The 21713-nt window shown below is 37.0% G+C and overlaps 1 protein-coding gene and 1 long non-coding RNA gene across 2 annotated transcripts in view; one reads left to right on the forward strand and one right to left on the reverse strand.

Moving 5' to 3' along the window:
* Nucleotides 1-9665, reverse strand: part of LOC126875038 (uncharacterized) — a 139063-nt gene extending 129398 nt beyond the window's left edge. The window contains exon 1 of the long non-coding RNA XR_007693221.1: nt 9568-9665. This is a non-coding gene — a long non-coding RNA (uncharacterized LOC126875038). The remainder of the gene's footprint in view (nt 1-9567) is intronic.
* The window catches only part of LOC126874980 (putative fatty acyl-CoA reductase CG5065), a 672215-nt gene that overhangs the window by 590659 nt on the left and 59843 nt on the right, over nt 1-21713 (forward strand). The gene's annotated exons all lie outside the window — the stretch shown is intronic.

Genomic DNA, 21713 nt, shown 5'->3' on the forward strand with positions numbered 1-21713 from the left:
GGTCAGTGGAGTGAGTGCCTGCACATTTAACACAGCGGAAGGTATGGTTGCAGTATTTTTGCGTGTGACCGTACCTTTGGCACCTTTTACATTGCACTATCTCTTTTCTAACAAGCGGTGGTTCGAATTTTACTATTGCGTGCAATAGCCGACTGATTTTGTAAATTTCTTTGTTGTTAGGTTTTTGTTTTAAGTCTATGAAAAATAAGGATAGCGGGTCTTTCGAGACTCTATGACTTATGTTACTAACGTTGATAACTTCGTGACCGTGTTTTAAGATTTCGAATTTGAGTTCATCTATGTTTGCTGAGTGGTGGATATTGCGTAGAACCACTCGGAGAGGTTTTTCGAGTTTGAGTTGATAAGTGTGGAAGTTGGCGTTCAAGGTCCTAAGTAGCTTGGTGAGTTTTCTGTATGCATCTGGGTTTGTCGGCAGAATTTTTACCTTGTTGTTGTTTATCCTCAGGTTGTAGTCCTCCTTGGAGATATCTCTATCTAAGGACTTGATCATCGTTTTTATGTCAATGACATCATCAACAAATATTAATATATATATATATATATATATATATATATATATATATATATATATATATATATATATTCGGTTATTTTAGTGTGTTCTGGTTACATCAGATCACCCAAATATTTGTATAATAATTTTACTATGAATAATATTATGTGTTGTGTACTGACTATGTGAAGGTTACTTGCTTCCCTTTCAATCAAAGATAATATAAATGCAAACAAAATACGTTCGAGTATCTAAAAATTAGAAAGAAAGAATGCATGAAAGGATAGACCTTAGTAATCGCCTAGGTCTTTATTAACATTTGGGTCTCTAAGGTGCTGGTGTGGCATTGCACTCCTCACGCCCACCTGTGTCAAATGCCAATTCCTCGTCCAAGTCGGTGGGCCTGGTAAACACTGACTTGGTAATGGGTAACGGAGTAATATTGGATATTTCAGGAAGGCAATGCGAGCGTAAGAGTCCACCTTTCCCGAGTAAAGGAGGGGGGCGTCTTCGCGGGTTAATAACCCCTCGAGATCTGCGTCTGCCGCTGCTCGTTCTTTCTCTTTTCTCTAATCTGAACTGACTCCCACTTCGAACCGATCAGATTGGGTGCGGAAATGGGGATTCGATGGCAGTACGGGAATGTGATCCCGATGAGTCTGAGTCAAAAATACCGTACTCCGTGGGTCATGTCATTGACCATGATTGGAGTGGCGGCACTCTATCACCAATAGTTGATATCTGAATTTCAACATGTACATGTAGAAAGAACTGATGCGATCGAAAAACCATGTTCAACGATTAGATGCAATCAACGAGTCAGCCGAGGGTTGGTGTGTAGGATTTGCCAGTATCATAAAATTGGAGATCCTTTTATCAGGATTAAATAAAAGTTAAAAAAATTTCGGACGATATTACATCTATATTTGTTACTGAATGTGTTATGAATACGATATGTAAATTTGAGTATTGTATGAATCATATATTCCCACAGCAATTCGAAAGTGTTCTATACGATACGATAAATACGTGAAATTCGCTGAAATTGTGCAAAAAGCAGATACGTAGGACTGTACATGTTGTACATCCAAGAAACGTGAAATGAGAACTCTTTCGAAGAACGCTTCCAGACAGATCGCGAACTGCTAACTTCAGCTATTAACTTAAAGTCTGTTTTATCGTTTATAAATTTTATACTATTCGCGTATAGAATTTCAAAAATAAAAAGAATTATTTTATATAAATTTCTTTTATTTCTTTCTAAATGCCTTTTATTTCTTCTCTACAATTTCTTAAAAAGAATATAAGTTAAATATGTAAATATCAATGTTCTTTTTTTCACACTAATAAAATATAAAAAATTAGAACAATTTTGTTGTAGTAAATTCCTTCCTCTTGCCCTTCTACCATTTTTTTTTTTTTTTTTTTTTTTTTTTTTTTTCGAAAGGAATCAAATATACGAAGGAACAGGACAGGTCAAGTTACGTAAAATATATAACGTGTAAAAGATGTTCATCGGAAATATTATGTAACACGCGCAAAAGATGTTTATTCAAAATGCAGTCAGGCTCTTAGATAAAAAATACATAAGACGCAAAGACATTCCTCCAAAACGCTGTACGGCACGGGTGATGTTCTTTGATAGCCTATGGTGCTAATTAGACTGTGGAAAGGACGAGGGGAAACAGTTCCAAAATGCTTATTTCATATAGTCCAGCAAAAATTTTTCTCACCATATAAATATGTATAAGAAACAAAATACCTTATACGATATTAATCCCCTTCCTTGCTTCCGCTCGATCGACCTAAATTCGAGGTGAAGCACACGCTATTCGTCAACAAGGCAATTCTACAAGAAACAAAAAATTCTGTTGAAGCTCATGCAAAGTTGCGCAGAATCCCGATATGTAACCTACTTGTGTCGTCAAAATCGGGATGCATATACATTACTATAGCTTTTTTTACTTAATCATTGTAATTTTCGTACGATATTAAAATAGATGATATTTTAAATATGCTAAAATATTCAAAATGCTCGTCACATTTCTTTCCTTGCTCTTGTCCACGCATGGCCATCCTTATTCCTGCATCTTTTTATAAGGTGTTGTATCGTTTCATCCGTTCGTCCCAACAATCTAGTAACAATCTAGTACCACACAGGTTCTTCTCCTTTAATTTTATCCAAAAGTTATTGATTCTTTCTATATTACCGCATCTGAATCCCGCTGTCACCACTTCATCCTTTCTTCTACATTCTTCTTTCGACACTGTGCTCTGCTTCCCTCCCTTAATCCCTTGTACTTTTCGTTTCTTTTATTATTCTTTTATATTGTGTCTGTCTTTGCCCTGCCCTGTGCACCGGTACTAGGGCTTAATTCTCTCCCGTTTATGTCCTCTTCTTTATAATATCGTTCACTTTCCTCTTTCCATTTTCACCTTTTCTCTTGCCTGCATTTGGGGATTATATTATTTGCATCGCTTGACTTTCATTTTTCTTAGTACCTTACGTCTTTTCTGCCCGCTGCGATTCTTAACTTGTCCACTTTATTTTCTTCCATCACTACGTGCGAGGACGTGTTAAAATCTTTCCTTAAGACCCTATTTACGTTTTTCGTGTATAATTTTTCTAACTCTTCCGATTCATCCCATTCCCATATTTCTGTTACGTGAAGCTTTTCACCAATTGCCGAAAATCATTATTTTTTTTACTGGCTATTTTTATACATCTTCCCCCTATTCCCCATGTCTGTTTCATGGCTATCACGGCCTTCTTTGCCATCTCACTCAAGTGTCTTTCTTGGGTCTCTGAATTTTTTCTTTTTTTTTTTTTATTTTTTGGCAGAATGTATTCTAAATACTTAAATTCTTCTACTTTTTCCTCTAGTTTTACTCCATCGACCTAATTTCCTTCTCTTCTTTTCCTTTAGCTTCTTTTTTTCGTGACTATCAATACTTCTGATTTTTTCGCGTTTAACATTAAATCTTTTCCTTTTTCGAAAGTCGCTGTAAGGTCGGTGAGAACGTCTACAGCTTTTCCTCTCTCTTCTCAATTTCTCTACTTATCACATAATTCAGGACAAAAATATTCTTCCGCGTCTAGAGTCTGCTTGCATCTCTGGCATAATTTTCTTCTGTCCCAGTTTTGTATTTCATCTTTTTTCAAGAGCCATCGCATATATCTTGTATGCCTTACTTAGTGATGTTATCACTGCGTAATTCTTTGTACTGTCTCCGTTTCCTGGTTCAAATGTAGGGCGAATAATACTTTCTTTTCATCATTCTAGTAATCCCTCATTCATCAACTCTGTAATTCCTGTTAGTGCTTTTCTACCACCATGCAACTATACCTCATATACTGCATATTTATCACATTTGCCGTGTCATCTGTTCCTATCACCTTTCCTTTCTTTAATTTCTTTGTCTGGCTTCTTACTTCCTATTCATTTATGGTATCTCCTTGCTACCTGTTCCCTCTCATTCCTGCATTCCCTTATTTCTGCCTGCTTCGTTCTTCTTCCACTAGTAGTTTCATAAAATTTTTCTGCTAGTCAGTGGAAAATAAGTACAAATCCAGAACAGTGCTTTCTCTCTTTCCTTGTTTCCATTTTCTGTTTGCCACTACTTCTCCAAACCTACTTTTATTCTCTTAATCTTTGTTACTCTTTTCAGTGTCGCCTCTTTTATGTTCGTATTATTTCTTCCATCATTTCGCTTGTTTCCTCGTTTACGAAGTGTAGTCTATCCCTTCTGGTATTCATACCTTTCCTTTTTTACACTGCTCTTCACTTTGAATATTCGAGCTGGTTGTATTACTTTTCTCCACCCTCATCGGTAAGTGGTCTGATTCTATTATATCCTTAGTTCTGATGCTTCTAACTTGGTGTTTTATCATTGGCTGTATTATTATATAATCGGTTACTCAACTGTCCTTCTTGCCGATCCCCTTGTAATCCCCTGCATCGTTTTCTTCCATATTCCCATACAGAATTTCTCATTCGAGCAGTTTCGTTTTTTCTGTACCATTTATTTTACAAGTTGGCTTCGCTCTTTCCTCGCTTCGTAACTAACCACCCTTTCTTGTCCTTGCGTTGAAATCCTCAGAAGTCGTTATCTACGACTTCTCCTTCCACAGGCGAAGATGAAGGAGGACAGGCGGCCACCCCAGGCGTTCGAAATTTACATTTTCTTACCCGAAATGATCCGCAAGGTCATTAGAAGGGAAATGTACGCCTTTGAAACCCGCGAGAAGCTGGATGTCATTGATAAGAAGTCAGTTGTGCCCGAGCAATCGAGCTATACGGTCGTGTGAATCAGTGATTCCGTAAGTGCGACAAGTGGGAAAACAAAGTGACGCGTAATAGAACCAATCGCTAAATGATGGAAAACATGCAAAAAATACCACCAATAAAAATTCTAAATAAAGGCGAAACATATTCTATAAACAGAGCTGCAGATAAAACAAACACAACTAAACCAACAAGCGAAGTTCAGGATTGCTCAATTATAAATGAAATAGAAATGGAAATTACACAAAATAATGGCGAAAAGAATAATATCAACAATGATCTACCACATCAGAACGAAAGCTGGAAGACTGTAACTCCCAGCAAAAAAACGAAAAATAACTTCAAATACAAATGCTAGGGGGGGGGGGGGGCTATAGAAACAGAAAGGCAACAATAGTTACAGGAAATTCCTCCAAAAAACTCCTTCAGCTCTCTGCCAGAAGAGATGGATTCAGACCCAGCTGAAAAACCAATAACACACATTCCTAAACCACCACCAATCTACATAGATGTTAAAATAATAGACCCCCTCATTGATCTGCTAAACAGCACGGCAGGAAAAGAAAATTACACCATTAAACAACTTAAATTGGATCAGGTAAAAGTACAAACCCCAGAAATTTTTAGGAAAGTGACAAGAAGCACTAAAAGAAAAAGACGCTGGGTATCATACTTACCAACTCAAAACTGATAAAAGCTACGAAGCAATAATCAGAGGATTACACCCAAAGACAAGTAACATATGCGAGGAATTAGCCAAAATCGGACATCAGGTAAGAACAATAAATAATATAACCAGATTTGATACTAAACAATCATTACCGCTATTTTTAATTGAACTGAAACCTAAAAATAATAACAAGGAAATTTTCGAAATTAAAAAAGTTCTAAACACAATAATTACAGTCGAGCCACCCAGACACAAAAAAGACATACCGCAATGCATACGGTGTCAGCAATATGGACACACAAAAAATTACTGCGACAGAAACCCGGTGTGTGTTAAATGCGCAGGAAAGCACCTAACAATGAACTACCCACACGCGGAAAAAATAAACGACGTAAAATGTTACAATTGCGGTGGAAATCACCCAGCGAGTTACAAAGGCTGTCTAGTAAGAAAGCAACTTTAAGGCAAACTTTTTCCGCCGCTTCGTAACAGGACACGCAACAATCTCCACACGCAACAGGACAACACAGAACCTACGTCAACACCAAAAACACAGCACGCAAGGAACAATAACCACACTAACAACAACACCGCTAGAAACCGAAGCTACGCGCAAGTAGTCAACCGGTCTTCACCCTTAGACAATCAAGAACAGAACTACCACAGCAACGACGCTACAGAAATCAATGAGTTAATAAAACATTCCATAAAAAACACCGAAATACTCACAAAAATGATAAGCGACCAAAACGAACTCCTCAGACAGCAAACACAGCAAATAACAGTCATGCTACAATTACTTACTAACATGCTAAGCAAAAAATAAAAATGGGCACGCTTAAAATAGCAGCCTGGAACTATAACGGCCTAGAGAAAAGGGCCCTAGAAACCAAAACATTCCTGTATAACAATAATATCGATATACTACTTGTTTCAGAAACACAGTTCACTATATAAAACTATTTAAAAATACCGTACTACACCATATATGATACTAAGCATTCCTCAGGAAAAGCACACGGAGGGACCGCAGTAATAATAAGAAACGACATTACACATCACTTACACAACCAACTTAGTACGGAACATATACAAGCAACCACCTTTACTGCACAAACTAGCAGCAACCATTTACAGTTGCCAGCAGTATATGTACCACCGCGACACAAAATTACATCACATAATGTGGGAAGAGTACGTGGCGGCACATGACAGTAAACTTCCCAACAGTTTACGTCGCGTGACGCACGACACAAAGACCCTACACCTGCGGATAAGATGATTGCCAGGTGTCGATACATTCGTGCCGAATATTTCCAGCTATCCTAAGGACCGTTATAAATCTTAGAATTTATTTTAGCTAAGGTCCTCCAAAGAGACAAACAGTATTTGTTTATCAGTCTCGAAATCGACCACCTACCACGGGGACACACGAGAAATCCGCTATCTCTCACGTACGATGCTTCCCGCTAGCAACACCCTCTCAAGGGCAGCTAGCATCCTTTTCCAACGACCAACACGAATTAGCCAATAAACATTAGCGTACATTTCCCTCACTTCCCGAACCAAAGCTTTTCTCAACGAATCCGATGCCCTCGCATCCTTAAACACGTCCCAACGAGTCTTCCTTCGCAGCAGCATCGCGACGGAAATTCAGTCTATTACAGCGAGTCAACACACAACGATCGTTACACTTACACGGTTCGAGTCGAATAATTACCTAAGCTCTCGACATCTCGTGCAATCATTGTCCGCACTCGTAGCGCATCTCGAATCATAGCTATCCGAGCTCTAACTTGTAACCGCGCATTCGCGAACCGAATATAGTCGCGAGTCCTGCGTCAAGTGTACTCATTGACATTTCAATGAATAAACATTTATCGTTGAATAAATCTGAGTTTTCCTTCCGACCCTATCTCGACATATCACCTCAAGTACTTTCAACACTTAGGTGACAAGTTTATCGCAGCGGGAGACTACAATTCAAAGCACACACTATGGGGATCAAGAATCACTACACCTCGAGGTAGAACCCTGGAACAATACGTTAGAAACAATAATCTCAACATATTATCCACAAGAAGACCGACATACTGGCCGACGGACCTGAGCAAAATACCTGACCTACTTTATTTTGCAGTTACAAAGGGACTAAATGCAAGTAAACTAAATATAGCACCCAGCCTCGAGCTTATCTCCGATCATGCACCCATAATTATTACATACAGAAACAAACCAATACTTTATAACAATTCAGAGACACTATGCAATAAAACCACCAAATGGCAGACATTTAAAGAAATAATTGAGAGCAAAATCAACTGCAATATCCCATTGAAAACACCTGAACACATCGAACAAGTAGTAACAACATTTACAGAAACTATCCAAGAAGCAGCAAGGGCAACCACTATACCTGAAACAACCAACAGACAAACAAAAACAGTTCCACTAGACATCCTCGAAGAAATCAGAGAAAAAAGAAAAGCGAAAGCAAAATGGCAAAAACATACATCAAAAGAAAACAAAAAACACCTAAATAAACCTGCAAAGGAAATAAAAAACAAAATGAAAGAACACAATAACGAGTTCACAAAATTCATAGAGTCACTATCTGCACACGAGAACTCCCTATGGAAAGACACACACAAAAAAAAAAAAAAGAAATAAAGAAGTCAATAAAACTAGTCCCAGCAATCAGAAAAGCAGATAATACATGGGCAAGAAGCAACGAAGAACAAGCTGAAGAATTTTCTAACCACCTAAGCAACACATTTACACCACATAATATCAATAACAGCAACCACAACTGTCATACCGACGAGGATGCGTTAACCACTAGTACCTCAACTGACAAACACTATACCATACCTAAAACAACAGCACAAGAAACTAGAAACATAATCAAGAAAACAAAAAACAATAAAGCACCAGGAATCGACCTAATCAATGGTAAAATCTTGAAAAACCTTCCTCCAAAAGCGATACGACTAATCACAATAATTTACAATGCAATATTAAGAATTCAATACTATCCTGAACTATGGAAACTAGCACAGATCATAATGTTACCTAAACCAGGCAAAAACCCACACCAAACAGCATCTTACAGACCAATGTCACTACTTCCCGTGTTTTCCAAAATACTAGAAAAAATAATTTACGCTCACTTAAAAGCAATAATAGAGAAGGAAAAATTAATACCAGATCATCAATTCGGATTCAGAAACAAACACTCCATGATGGAGCAAATGCACAGACTCACTAATGAAATAATACTAGCATTAGAAAACAAACAATACTGCACAGCCCTCTTTATGGACATCGGGAAAGCATTTGACAGAATAAACCACGAAAACCTACTTCAATCAATCAGAAAACAATTCCCGGAGTAGATATACCATTTAATAAAATCTTAGTTAAGCAGCAGAACCTTCGTAGTAAAAATTAGAGACACATACTCTGAAGTTAAAGACATCAAGGCAGGGGTTCCGCAAGGAAGCGTCTTAGGGCCAATTCTATACACACTATACACGGCCAACATACCAGCAACTACCAGTAGCAAAATACTGACATTCGCGGACGACACAGCTGTACTAGTCAGGCACATTAACCCTGTAACAGCAGTCTCATTACTACAAGAACATATCACAAAAATAGAAAAGTGGTTTCAAGATAAACAAATTAAAGCAAACCCCGATAAATGCAACCACGTTATATTCACACTGCGAAAACAGATACCACCAAACATTACACTAAACGGCACGCACATAATACAAACAAGGCAAGTCAAATACCTAGGACTCCACTTAGATACACGATTCACATGGAAACAGCATATTAAATCAATAATAGACAAAATACAGATAGCAAGGAGACAAATGTATTGGTTAACAAGTCGAAAATTCAAACTAAGCATAGAAAACAAATTATAAATATACAAAACGATCATAAAACCAATCTGGACGTACGGAATACCACTATGGGGAACAGCAGCAATGAGCCATATAAGCAAAATAGAGACAATCCAAGCTAAAATTCTTTGAACAATAGTAAACGCCCCATGGTACGTTAGAAACGAGGACATATGGAAAGACCTTGGAATACCAACGGTCAAGGAAGAGATTAGCAGATGCGCAAGAAGGTACAGAGAAAGAATAACAACGCACCCGAACCGGCTGGCAGCGGAAACGATTAATACAAGCATAGAAAGAACACTAAAATGGAAACACCCAGCAGATCTCATAAAGGATATATTCTAACAAACACGAAGATGGTACCCCGTTGGGGGTATCCACCCACATGATAATCAAACAGCTAAAAAACTCTGCCAAATGTCCAAATTGGACAAATTGTGAATGTGAAATATTAAATAAAAATTAAAAAAAATTGATAATAAGAGACACGGAGGTACGGAAAACAGGTATTTCGCATATAGAAAGATATATAATGATTTTTCAGATAAATTGACAAATGTAGACTTTGGAAAATTCTATAAAATAAGGCGTATGAGGTTAGAAACCCTCCATATGATGATATGCAAAAGGATAGAAACCGTTAAAATGTGCCGTCTCTCATTCGTATGTTATTCGACATTCGTAATGACAAAGGGAATGTGTATTTTCGACCTATCGCGGGGAGACGCGGTCGCCAAAATACGCGTCAACAGGAGTCTTAAATTCCCATTACGATTGCAAGAATCGACACCGCGAATAGATCGATTTCGGTTAAGATAATAGGGGTGATTCGGTTAGTGTTACGTCGCGTAACACTCTACCTAGCCGAGGCCACACACCGCAGGCAATATGGCAACCAGATGTCTTCGAATACTCCCAGCGTATCCTCCATAGTTTCAAGGACCTTCCATAAATTTCATAGATTTCCTAGAAAAGGTCCTTCAAACGAAACAAACATCTGGTTCGGAAGAATATCTAAAGACTATTGTCTACCACGGCGAAAAAGGGAAAGTTAGTTTTTGTCATGTACGCTGCAACTTTCCTCCCACTAACCACTTTCTCTCGAGGGCGGTTAAGACCCTTCGTTTAACCAATTAAAAACGAAGCTTATTCCCTTACTCTCCTAAATAACATCGTCACGAACAAATCCGATGGTCCCATCCTTAGCTCTCCTCCGAGACAGCATCGTCTCCCAACAGTACTGTTTTTACATCCTTCGAACGGTCAACATCCTTCGAGCGGGTATACACACCCGTACATCAGTCACTCACTCATCTCGTACATACGCACCAGTGTAACTATCCTCGTTATAAGTTGTGGAATAAACGGTGAAATATAACTTACTACTGTGTCATATTCATATCAACCACCTCTGTTATCCTAACCGAAACAGGGGAACGACTACTTCGCGGCGTCGATTCACCGAATCGTAGCGAGAATTTACGCCTCTTGCTGACGCGTTTTCCTCGCGATCGCGTCTCTCCGCGAACGGTCGTAACAGTTAGTATAACACTGTGATTCACAGAATTATATATATATTTCCAACACTTAAGTTACACTGTTGAATAGGTATAAATCGTAGATAACAACTTGTCGTACGAAGCTAAGATAGATATGCACACTAGAGCAAGGCGCTTATAATTGAATTTAGTATGTTAGTGGACGCAGCACTAGAGGATGCTTAATAGAGGTGGTGAATGTTCGATATTCCCGAGAACCGACTTGGATAGTTGATGTGAGTTAGACTCCTCTAGCGTTGTGCTTATACGTAGATTTAGATTAGGCGCTAGATTTTTGTACTGACTTGTCGCTCTTATGTTAATACGGAAGAAAATTCGATATGGGCGTGCTCCTTTGCACAAGGGACACGGATTCGTTGTTCACACTTTTCGTTAGGAAAAGTGAGGGTAACGATCCGCGATGTCGATTGGTTATGATCCACGCTGCTGCTTGAAGGGATGAGTAGGAAGCCTCCTACCATCATGGTTCGTGAGTGACCTTGCTCATGGGAAAACCAGCTTGTTTTATTAGAAAGCTATTCGGTTTTTCCTAATTGGTGCGTACCCGCTTGCTCCACGTTTTTAAGTGCGCCTAATAAACCCAAGGAGCTCTCTAAAAACCAGATTTTTTTTAATATTTATTAAAATTACAATCAATTCTCGCGTTGAGAATTTTCAGTAATTTTTCTGGCGTGGCGCAGTAACATGGCTAATTATTTGTAATAAGTTAATACTTATTATAGATAAGTATAATTTGTACGTAAGTATTATAAATAAGTAAATATTACTTAATTTGAATAACCAATTGAATCTATCGTTTAGGTCTAGGGGGTAGTGTCTCTTCAGGCTGCGGATCTGGTCCGTCGTATCAAGTAGTCCAGTGATTAGGGGGTTTCGGTGTTTGTTGACTCTTTTGCTATATCTGTCGCTATAGCAAGATATTTATTTGCTCTGATTGTTTCTCTATTAGCTTTTCAAGCCTAGAGAAGTTGTCTGTGTTAGGTGGGTTGGGGACACTGTTTTGGGGAAGATTCCTTTGGCTCTTCGGGTTATTTTGGATGCCTTGTACTGCTTGGGCATAGGAGGTTGAGGTGGTGAATTTGGTAGGACTGGGTGTTTTTTTGGTTGAGGGGATTGGGGTAGTCGTGAATTTCGGCGGGCTGAGTGTTTGGTTGGTTACCTCTTTTGCTCTGAGTTTAGGGTACCTGTTTGTGTATAGAGTTTTATAGGCTGAGCAGCCTTTATAGTTTGCAGGATGGTCACCTTGACGGTGGATGCATTTCGCTGGGGTTTCCGGTGATTTAGCGCACTGGTCAGTGGAGTGAGTGCCTGCACATTTAACACAGCGGAAGGTATGGTTGCAGTATTTTTGCGTGTGACCGTACCTTTGGCACCTTTTACATTGCACTATCTCTTTTCTAACAAGCGGTGGTTCGAATTTTACTATTGCGTGCAATAGCCGACTGATTTTGTAAATTTCTTTGTTGTTAGGTTTTTGTTTTAAGTCTATGAAAAATAAGGATAGCGGGTCTTTCGAGACTCTATGACTTATGTTACTAACGTTGATAACTTCGTGACCGTGTTTTAAGATTTCGAATTTGAGTTCATCTATGTTTGCTGAGTGGTGGATATTGCGTAGAACCACTCGGAGAGGTTTTTCGAGTTTGAGTTGATAAGTGTGGAAGTTGGCGTTCAAGGTCCTAAGTAGCTTGGTGAGTTTTCTGTATGCATCTGGGTTTGTCGGCAGAATTTTTACCTTGTTGTTGTTTATCCTCAGGTTGTAGTCCTCCTTGGAGATATCTCTATCTAAGGACTTGATCATCGTTTTTATGTCAATGACATCATCAACAAATATTAATATATATATATATATATATATATATATATATATATATATATATATATATATATATATATATATATATATATATATATATATATATATATATATATTCGGTTATTTTAGTGTGTTCTGGTTACATCAGATCACCCAAATATTTGTATAATAATTTTACTATGAATAATATTATGTGTTGTGTACTGACTATGTGAAGGTTACTTGCTTCCCTTTCAATCAAAGATAATATAAATGCAAACAAAATACGTTCGAGTATCTAAAAATTAGAAAGAAAGAATGCATGAAAGGATAGACCTTAGTAATCGCCTAGGTCTTTATTAACATTTGGGTCTCTAAGGTGCTGGTGTGGCATTGCACTCCTCACGCCCACCTGTGTCAAATGCCAATTCCTCGTCCAAGTCGGTGGGCCTGGTAAACACTGACTTGGTAATGGGTAACGGAGTAATATTGGATATTTCAGGAAGGCAATGCGAGCGTAAGAGTCCACCTTTCCCGAGTAAAGGAGGGGGGCGTCTTCGCGGGTTAATAACCCCTCGAGATCTGCGTCTGCCGCTGCTCGTTCTTTCTCTTTTCTCTAATCTGAACTGACTCCCACTTCGAACCGATCAGATTGGGTGCGGAAATGGGGATTCGATGGCAGTACGGGAATGTGATCCCGATGAGTCTGAGTCAAAAATACCGTACTCCGTGGGTCATGTCATTGACCATGATTGGAGTGGCGGCACTCTATCACCAATAGTTGATATCTGAATTTCAACATGTACATGTAGAAAGAACTGATGCGATCGAAAAACCATGTTCAACGATTAGATGCAATCAACGAGTCAGCCGAGGGTTGGTGTGTAGGATTTGCCAGTATCATAAAATTGGAGATCCTTTTATCAGGATTAAATAAAAGTTAAAAAAATTTCGGACGATATTACATCTATATTTGTTACTGAATGTGTTATGAATACGATATGTAAATTTGAGTATTGTATGAATCATATATTCCCACAGCAATTCGAAAGTGTTCTATACGATACGATAAATACGTGAAATTCGCTGAAATTGTGCAAAAAGCAGATACGTAGGACTGTACATGTTGTACATCCAAGAAACGTGAAATGAGAACTCTTTCGAAGAACGCTTCCAGACAGATCGCGAACTGCTAACTTCAGCTATTAACTTAAAGTCTGTTTTATCGTTTATAAATTTTATACTATTCGCGTATAGAATTTCAAAAATAAAAAGAATTATTTTATATAAATTTCTTTTATTTCTTTCTAAATGCCTTTTATTTCTTCTCTACAATTTCTTAAAAAGAATATAAGTTAAATATGTAAATATCAATGTTCTTTTTTTCACACTAATAAAATATAAAAAATTAGAACAATTTTGTTGTAGTAAATTCCTTCCTCTTGCCCTTCTACCATTTTTTTTTTTTTTTTTTTTTTTTTTTTTTTTTCGAAAGGAATCAAATATACGAAGGAACAGGACAGGTCAAGTTACGTAAAATATATAACGTGTAAAAGATGTTCATCGGAAATATTATGTAACACGCGCAAAAGATGTTTATTCAAAATGCAGTCAGGCTCTTAGATAAAAAATACATAAGACGCAAAGACATTCCTCCAAAACGCTGTACGGCACGGGTGATGTTCTTTGATAGCCTATGGTGCTAATTAGACTGTGGAAAGGACGAGGGGAAACAGTTCCAAAATGCTTATTTCATATAGTCCAGCAAAAATTTTTCTCACCATATAAATATGTATAAGAAACAAAATACCTTATACGATATTAATCCCCTTCCTTGCTTCCGCTCGATCGACCTAAATTCGAGGTGAAGCACACGCTATTCGTCAACAAGGCAATTCTACAAGAAACAAAAAATTCTGTTGAAGCTCATGCAAAGTTGCGCAGAATCCCGATATGTAACCTACTTGTGTCGTCAAAATCGGGATGCATATACATTACTATAGCTTTTTTTACTTAATCATTGTAATTTTCGTACGATATTAAAATAGATGATATTTTAAATATGCTAAAATATTCAAAATGCTCGTCACATTTCTTTCCTTGCTCTTGTCCACGCATGGCCATCCTTATTCCTGCATCTTTTTATAAGGTGTTGTATCGTTTCATCCGTTCGTCCCAACAATCTAGTAACAATCTAGTACCACACAGGTTCTTCTCCTTTAATTTTATCCAAAAGTTATTGATTCTTTCTATATTACCGCATCTGAATCCCGCTGTCACCACTTCATCCTTTCTTCTACATTCTTCTTTCGACACTGTGCTCTGCTTCCCTCCCTTAATCCCTTGTACTTTTCGTTTCTTTTATTATTCTTTTATATTGTGTCTGTCTTTGCCCTGCCCTGTGCACCGGTACTAGGGCTTAATTCTCTCCCGTTTATGTCCTCTTCTTTATAATATCGTTCACTTTCCTCTTTCCATTTTCACCTTTTCTCTTGCCTGCATTTGGGGATTATATTATTTGCATCGCTTGACTTTCATTTTTCTTAGTACCTTACGTCTTTTCTGCCCGCTGCGATTCTTAACTTGTCCACTTTATTTTCTTCCATCACTACGTGCGAGGACGTGTTAAAATCTTTCCTTAAGACCCTATTTACGTTTTTCGTGTATAATTTTTCTAACTCTTCCGATTCATCCCATTCCCATATTTCTGTTACGTGAAGCTTTTCACCAATTGCCGAAAATCATTATTTTTTTTACTGGCTATTTTTATACATCTTCCCCCTATTCCCCATGTCTGTTTCATGGCTATCACGGCCTTCTTTGCCATCTCACTCAAGTGTCTTTCTTGGGTCTCTGAATTTTTTCTTTTTTTTTTTTATTTTTTGGCAGAATGTATTCTAAATACTTAAATTCTTCTACTTTTTCCTCTAGTTTTACTCCATCGACCTAATTTCCTTCTCTTCTTTTCCTTTAGCTTCTTTTTTTCGTGACTATCAATACTTCTGATTTTTTCGCGTTTAACATTAAATCTTTTCCTTTTTCGAAAGTCGCTGTAAGGTCGGTGAGAACGTCTACAGCTTTTCCTCTCTCTTCTCAATTTCTCTACTTATCACATAATTCAGGACAAAAATATTCTTCCGCGTCTAGAGTCTGCTTGCATCTCTGGCATAATTTTCTTCTGTCCCAGTTTTGTATTTCATCTTTTTTCAAGAGCCATCGCATATATCTTGTATGCCTTACTTAGTGATGTTATCACTGCGTAATTCTTTGTACTGTCTCCGTTTCCTGGTTCAAATGTAGGGCGAATAATACTTTCTTTTCATCATTCTAGTAATCCCTCATTCATCAACTCTGTAATTCCTGTTAGTGCTTTTCTACCACCATGCAACTATACCTCATATACTGCATATTTATCACATTTGCCGTGTCATCTGTTCCTATCACCTTTCTTTTCTTTAATTTCTTTGTCTGGCTTCTTACTTCCTATTCATTTATGGTATCTCCTTGCTACCTGTTCCCTCTCATTCCTGCATTCCCTTATTTCTGCCTGCTTCGTTCTTCTTCCACTAGTAGTTTCATAAAATTTTTCTGCTAGTCAGTGGAAAATAAGTACAAATCCAGAACAGTGCTTTCTCTCTTTCCTTGTTTCCATTTTCTGTTTGCCACTACTTCTCCAAACCTACTTTTATTCTCTTAATCTTTGTTACTCTTTTCAGTGTCGCCTCTTTTATGTTCGTATTATTTCTTCCATCATTTCGCTTGTTTCCTCGTTTACGAAGTGTAGTCTATCCCTTCTGGTATTCATACCTTTCCTTTTTTACACTGCTCTTCACTTTGAATATTCGAGCTGGTTGTATTACTTTTCTCCACCCTCATCGGTAAGTGGTCTGATTCTATTATATCCTTAGTTCTGATGCTTCTAACTTGGTGTTTTATCATTGGCTGTATTATTATATAATCGGTTACTCAACTGTCCTTCTTGCCGATCCCCTTGTAATCCCCTGCATCGTTTTCTTCCATATTCCCATACAGAATTTCTCATTCGAGCAGTTTCGTTTTTTCTGTACCATTTATTTTACAAGTTGGCTTCGCTCTTTCCTCGCTTCGTAACTAACCACCCTTTCTTGTCCTTGCGTTGAAATCCTCAGAAGTCGTTATCTACGACTTCTCCTTCCACAGGCGAAGATGAAGGAGGACAGGCGGCCACCCCAGGCGTTCGAAATTTACATTTTCTTACCCGAAATGATCCGCAAGGTCATTAGAAGGGAAATGTACGCCTTTGAAACCCGCGAGAAGCTGGATGTCATTGATAAGAAGTCAGTTGTGCCCGAGCAATCGAGCTATACGGTCGTGTGAATCAGTGATTCCGTAAGTGCGACAAGTGGGAAAACAAAGTGACGCGTAATAGAACCAATCGCTAAATGATGGAAAACATGCAAAAAATACCACCAATAAAAATTCTAAATAAAGGCGAAACATATTCTATAAACAGAGCTGCAGATAAAACAAACACAACTAAACCAACAAGCGAAGTTCAGGATTGCTCAATTATAAATGAAATAGAAATGGAAATTACACAAAATAATGGCGAAAAGAATAATATCAACAATGATCTACCACATCAGAACGAAAGCTGGAAGACTGTAACTCCCAGCAAAAAAACGAAAAATAACTTCAAATACAAATGCTAGGGGGGGGGGGGCTATAGAAACAGAAAGGCAACAATAGTTACAGGAAATTCCTCCAAAAAACTCCTTCAGCTCTCTGCCAGAAGAGATGGATTCAGACCCAGCTGAAAAACCAATAACACACATTCCTAAACCACCACCAATCTACATAGATGTTAAAATAATAGACCCCCTCATTGATCTGCTAAACAGCACGGCAGGAAAAGAAAATTACACCATTAAACAACTTAAATTGGATCAGGTAAAAGTACAAACCCCAGAAATTTTTAGGAAAGTGACAAGAAGCACTAAAAGAAAAAGACGCTGGGTATCATACTTACCAACTCAAAACTGATAAAAGCTACGAAGCAATAATCAGAGGATTACACCCAAAGACAAGTAACATATGCGAGGAATTAGCCAAAATCGGACATCAGGTAAGAACAATAAATAATATAACCAGATTTGATACTAAACAATCATTACCGCTATTTTTAATTGAACTGAAACCTAAAAATAATAACAAGGAAATTTTCGAAATTAAAAAAGTTCTAAACACAATAATTACAGTCGAGCCACCCAGACACAAAAAAGACATACCGCAATGCATACGGTGTCAGCAATATGGACACACAAAAAATTACTGCGACAGAAACCCGGTGTGTGTTAAATGCGCAGGAAAGCACCTAACAATGAACTACCCACACGCGGAAAAAATAAACGACGTAAAATGCTACAATATAATATTTCTAATATTTCTGGAAGGATACCAGCAGAACCAAAGTAAGTAATCACGTACCAAAACTCCGTGCTACTCAAACTACTCAAAATTCAGTTATCAAGACTTTGGTTATTCAGTTCAGTTATTCAGTTCAGTAGGAGTCACTCGGCCAAAAATTTGTTAAGGGTTGAGCCATTCAGTCAGTAAGAGTCAGTCAAGTTGAGTACAGCAATGGTCGGCAGTTAATATGAAGTTCAGGAGATCAGTACTCTTTGCGTACCTGTGAATTGTTTTACTATAGTCTTTGAGTAAGGAAGTCAGGAAGTAAAACGAAGCATTAAAAATAAAACCAATCGTCAACGATTAATATAGTTAATCATCTAACAACTACACTATCTTCGTACGATAGTCCAAGAGTGCGATCGACAACACATATAAGCAAGGTGAGAAGCTAAACATTGTAACACTTTTTTTGCGATTTCGGTCTTGCACCACATTTACTAGAGTAAAATTATTTATTGACTATTATTGCCAACAATCAAGATGATATTGAGAATTACTATATTTTCCAAGAAAACTTTAATCCTCTCCGTGCTATTACTCTTGCACATAACGGCGAAGCTGATTTTGAAATTTTATTTATCAATTCTATTGATACGCTAGTTAACGGTAGCTATACGGTTATATTAACGAATCAAAACATCAAGGATACAGCACTTTAGAATCTAAAAATAGTGTCGTGTTGAATTGGACACAACAAATTTCCAAATTTATTCTACTCCGTTGTCGTAAACATATCAGGAACACGACATATTGATATATTCAAAATAATGCCGCGCTGTAGAAAGGTACGACAAGTTTCTGCAACTATTCCACAACATCGTCTGTCTTGTTTCAAAAATTAACGAACGAAATTGGAACTAATCGAAACAGTTTAACGACTATTTCTGGTGGCAGCAACCATCGTTTTGATTTAGATATAATTCGAGAAACAGCAGATTCGACATGTAGAATTAGACATAACAATTATGAATGTCGAAGATCAACACCAGATCGTAACACTGTGTACAGTAAAGTCCCCATTAAAGCCCCCCCCCCCCCACAATCCGAGCACCCATTATCACAATATTCTAATGTAAAAACGATTAATAAATGCGAACATTACCTTTTGCAGTAAATGATACTGTTTTCCGTTTCAAATATCTACTGTGCACATATTTTATTAGCCTTCATGTACAATGTATTTTAATGTATTCCTTCCCTTATTCGGTTCAATGAATTGTGATTATAAGATTTTAATATGAAACTAATAGTGCTTTATCTATTGGCACAAAACAGAACAAAAACTCGGAAGTGGTGTAAATGCAATTGAATTAACAAATATACATAATGTTGGGAAAAGCCACTATCACAGACCTTGAATGTACTGATGTAATGAAATGGATTCCCTATGCTGGAAACAGTAAATGAAATTGTAATGAAGAGGTACCTTGTCAATGATGACCCTCGTGTGGTATTCGAGAAATGGCCTGAATGGCTCAAAGTAGAAAAAGAACGTAAATCTTGACAGTTACTAATGTTAAAAGGAATATGTAACTTAACAGCCAAGAAGATGTCACACGCTCAAGAAGGGCACTCGCTCGGAAATAGTAACGAGGTAGACGAAACGTCCTGCATGCCACAGCTATCGAAATAGTAGCCAGACCGTAACGGAATAGCTGTCTCTGAGACACATGCAACGATAACGCCTTCAAAGGAACTAAAATCTCAATATAAAACTCCCCTAAATTAGCGCTCAAGACATTATTCTGTTGTAACACTTTGAACCATTACTCTGTTGGATTTATATAACAAAATTTCCATCATCTTATACGAAGTTCAATTTCTTCACCTTATTCGTCAAACGTTCGAACTGCGACGCAAGAAGAACACCGGCGCTCCATCGGTTTCGTGATTTCTTGTGTCTCCGACGTGACAAACACATAGAATCCATAAATATTTAACACTAAATTTTCGAGTGCTAGTCAAATTGACCGTTATCAAACTTTCACATAAATTTAGCCATATTTAAACATTATTGTATCCTTTAAAATTTTCTGACATAACATGCCTGCTAAAACATGCATACAATATATTTTTCGGTATTTACTTCTAGATCGCTTTTTTCTTCTTTAAGAAAAAATTGTATTTTGTCCTGCCTACCGTGGGATATAAAATATATCTCGCATGGTTGATGTAGTTCCCGCGGAGCGTATATTTCACTTTCATAAACGCGAAAGCTTTGGGAGATGAATTAATTAATAGAATCCTTAACGTATATCATTATCCAGTTTCAGTAGTAGGATGAGTTTATTAATAGTATGAGAATCTAGCGGAGCGACACATCGAATATCGTTACAGTACTGTGAAAGACGTGTCGGTATCTACTATCGCCAAGTCGCATTTTTGTTCGATCATTGGTAAACAATACGCAGTGGAAATAGTATCAGGTAACAGACGATTCCTTATTATTTCGTATTCAATTGTGTCTTTCATTATCATCAATATCATATATGTCAAAAATATCATTCGGGTCTTTAATTATTATAATAGTTTAAATGAAGTTTTTGAATACTCAAATATTTTGTATTTTACATTTTACACAATAAAACTGGTTCATTATTGTGATTTTTCAATAATTTACAACCAGTTAATAGAGGTAATCGGAACATTCGCCTTTACGAGATAGTTGCACGAGATATCGGATAATTTTTGTCAAAAATTGAGTTTAGGAACTGATTTTCGTAAGTTATTGTTAGGACCTGCTTGGACTCTCGCGTTTATGAAAATTGAAAATACGCTCCGCGGTGACAACATTAACCGTGCATATATTTTATGCATTTTACATTTTAAATAATAAGATCCCTTGTTTTTAGTAAACAAACTGAAGTATACATATGTAATATTAATTACATTTAAAAGAAACGATGAAATGGTAGTAGAGAGAGTATGTATTTACGCAATTATTTTATTAAATTTTAGTAAAATGCCCTACATGGTGATAAAATATATTTCTCTTGTTATATTAATCACATTCTTTATAATTATACTTTTTAATTATTTATCAATATAAACATTGTTTCATAGACATTCGTGAGTTAAAAGGGCTTAATTACTTCTATAATATATATAAATGTATCAAATCTCTATATCACAAAAACTTGTGCTATAACAGGCTTGATATTATAAAGATCAAGCAGAACACAAATTACAAAACTAAATGACGTAGAACATAATGCAACATAACATGCATAAGCATGATAATATAAAAACATATTACACATACATACAAAACAATATAGATATATATATGCACAATAACAGACATAATACATAACAATATATACATTCATACGTATATAATAAAATTACAGGATATATGAATATTATAATAAAAATATAGATATAATATATGACATATATCATGTAAAAATGTTGTGTACTGGTTGATTTCATTGACCGCTGTTCTTATATACATTATCACATTCATCAGTTTCCTATGACAATAAAATTTCAACCAGGTAATCTGAAATACAGTAGAGCCT

This window comes from Bombus huntii, chromosome 17 (assembly GCF_024542735.1).
Source record: "Bombus huntii isolate Logan2020A chromosome 17, iyBomHunt1.1, whole genome shotgun sequence".
Classification (NCBI taxonomy): Eukaryota; Metazoa; Arthropoda; class Insecta; order Hymenoptera; family Apidae; genus Bombus; species Bombus huntii.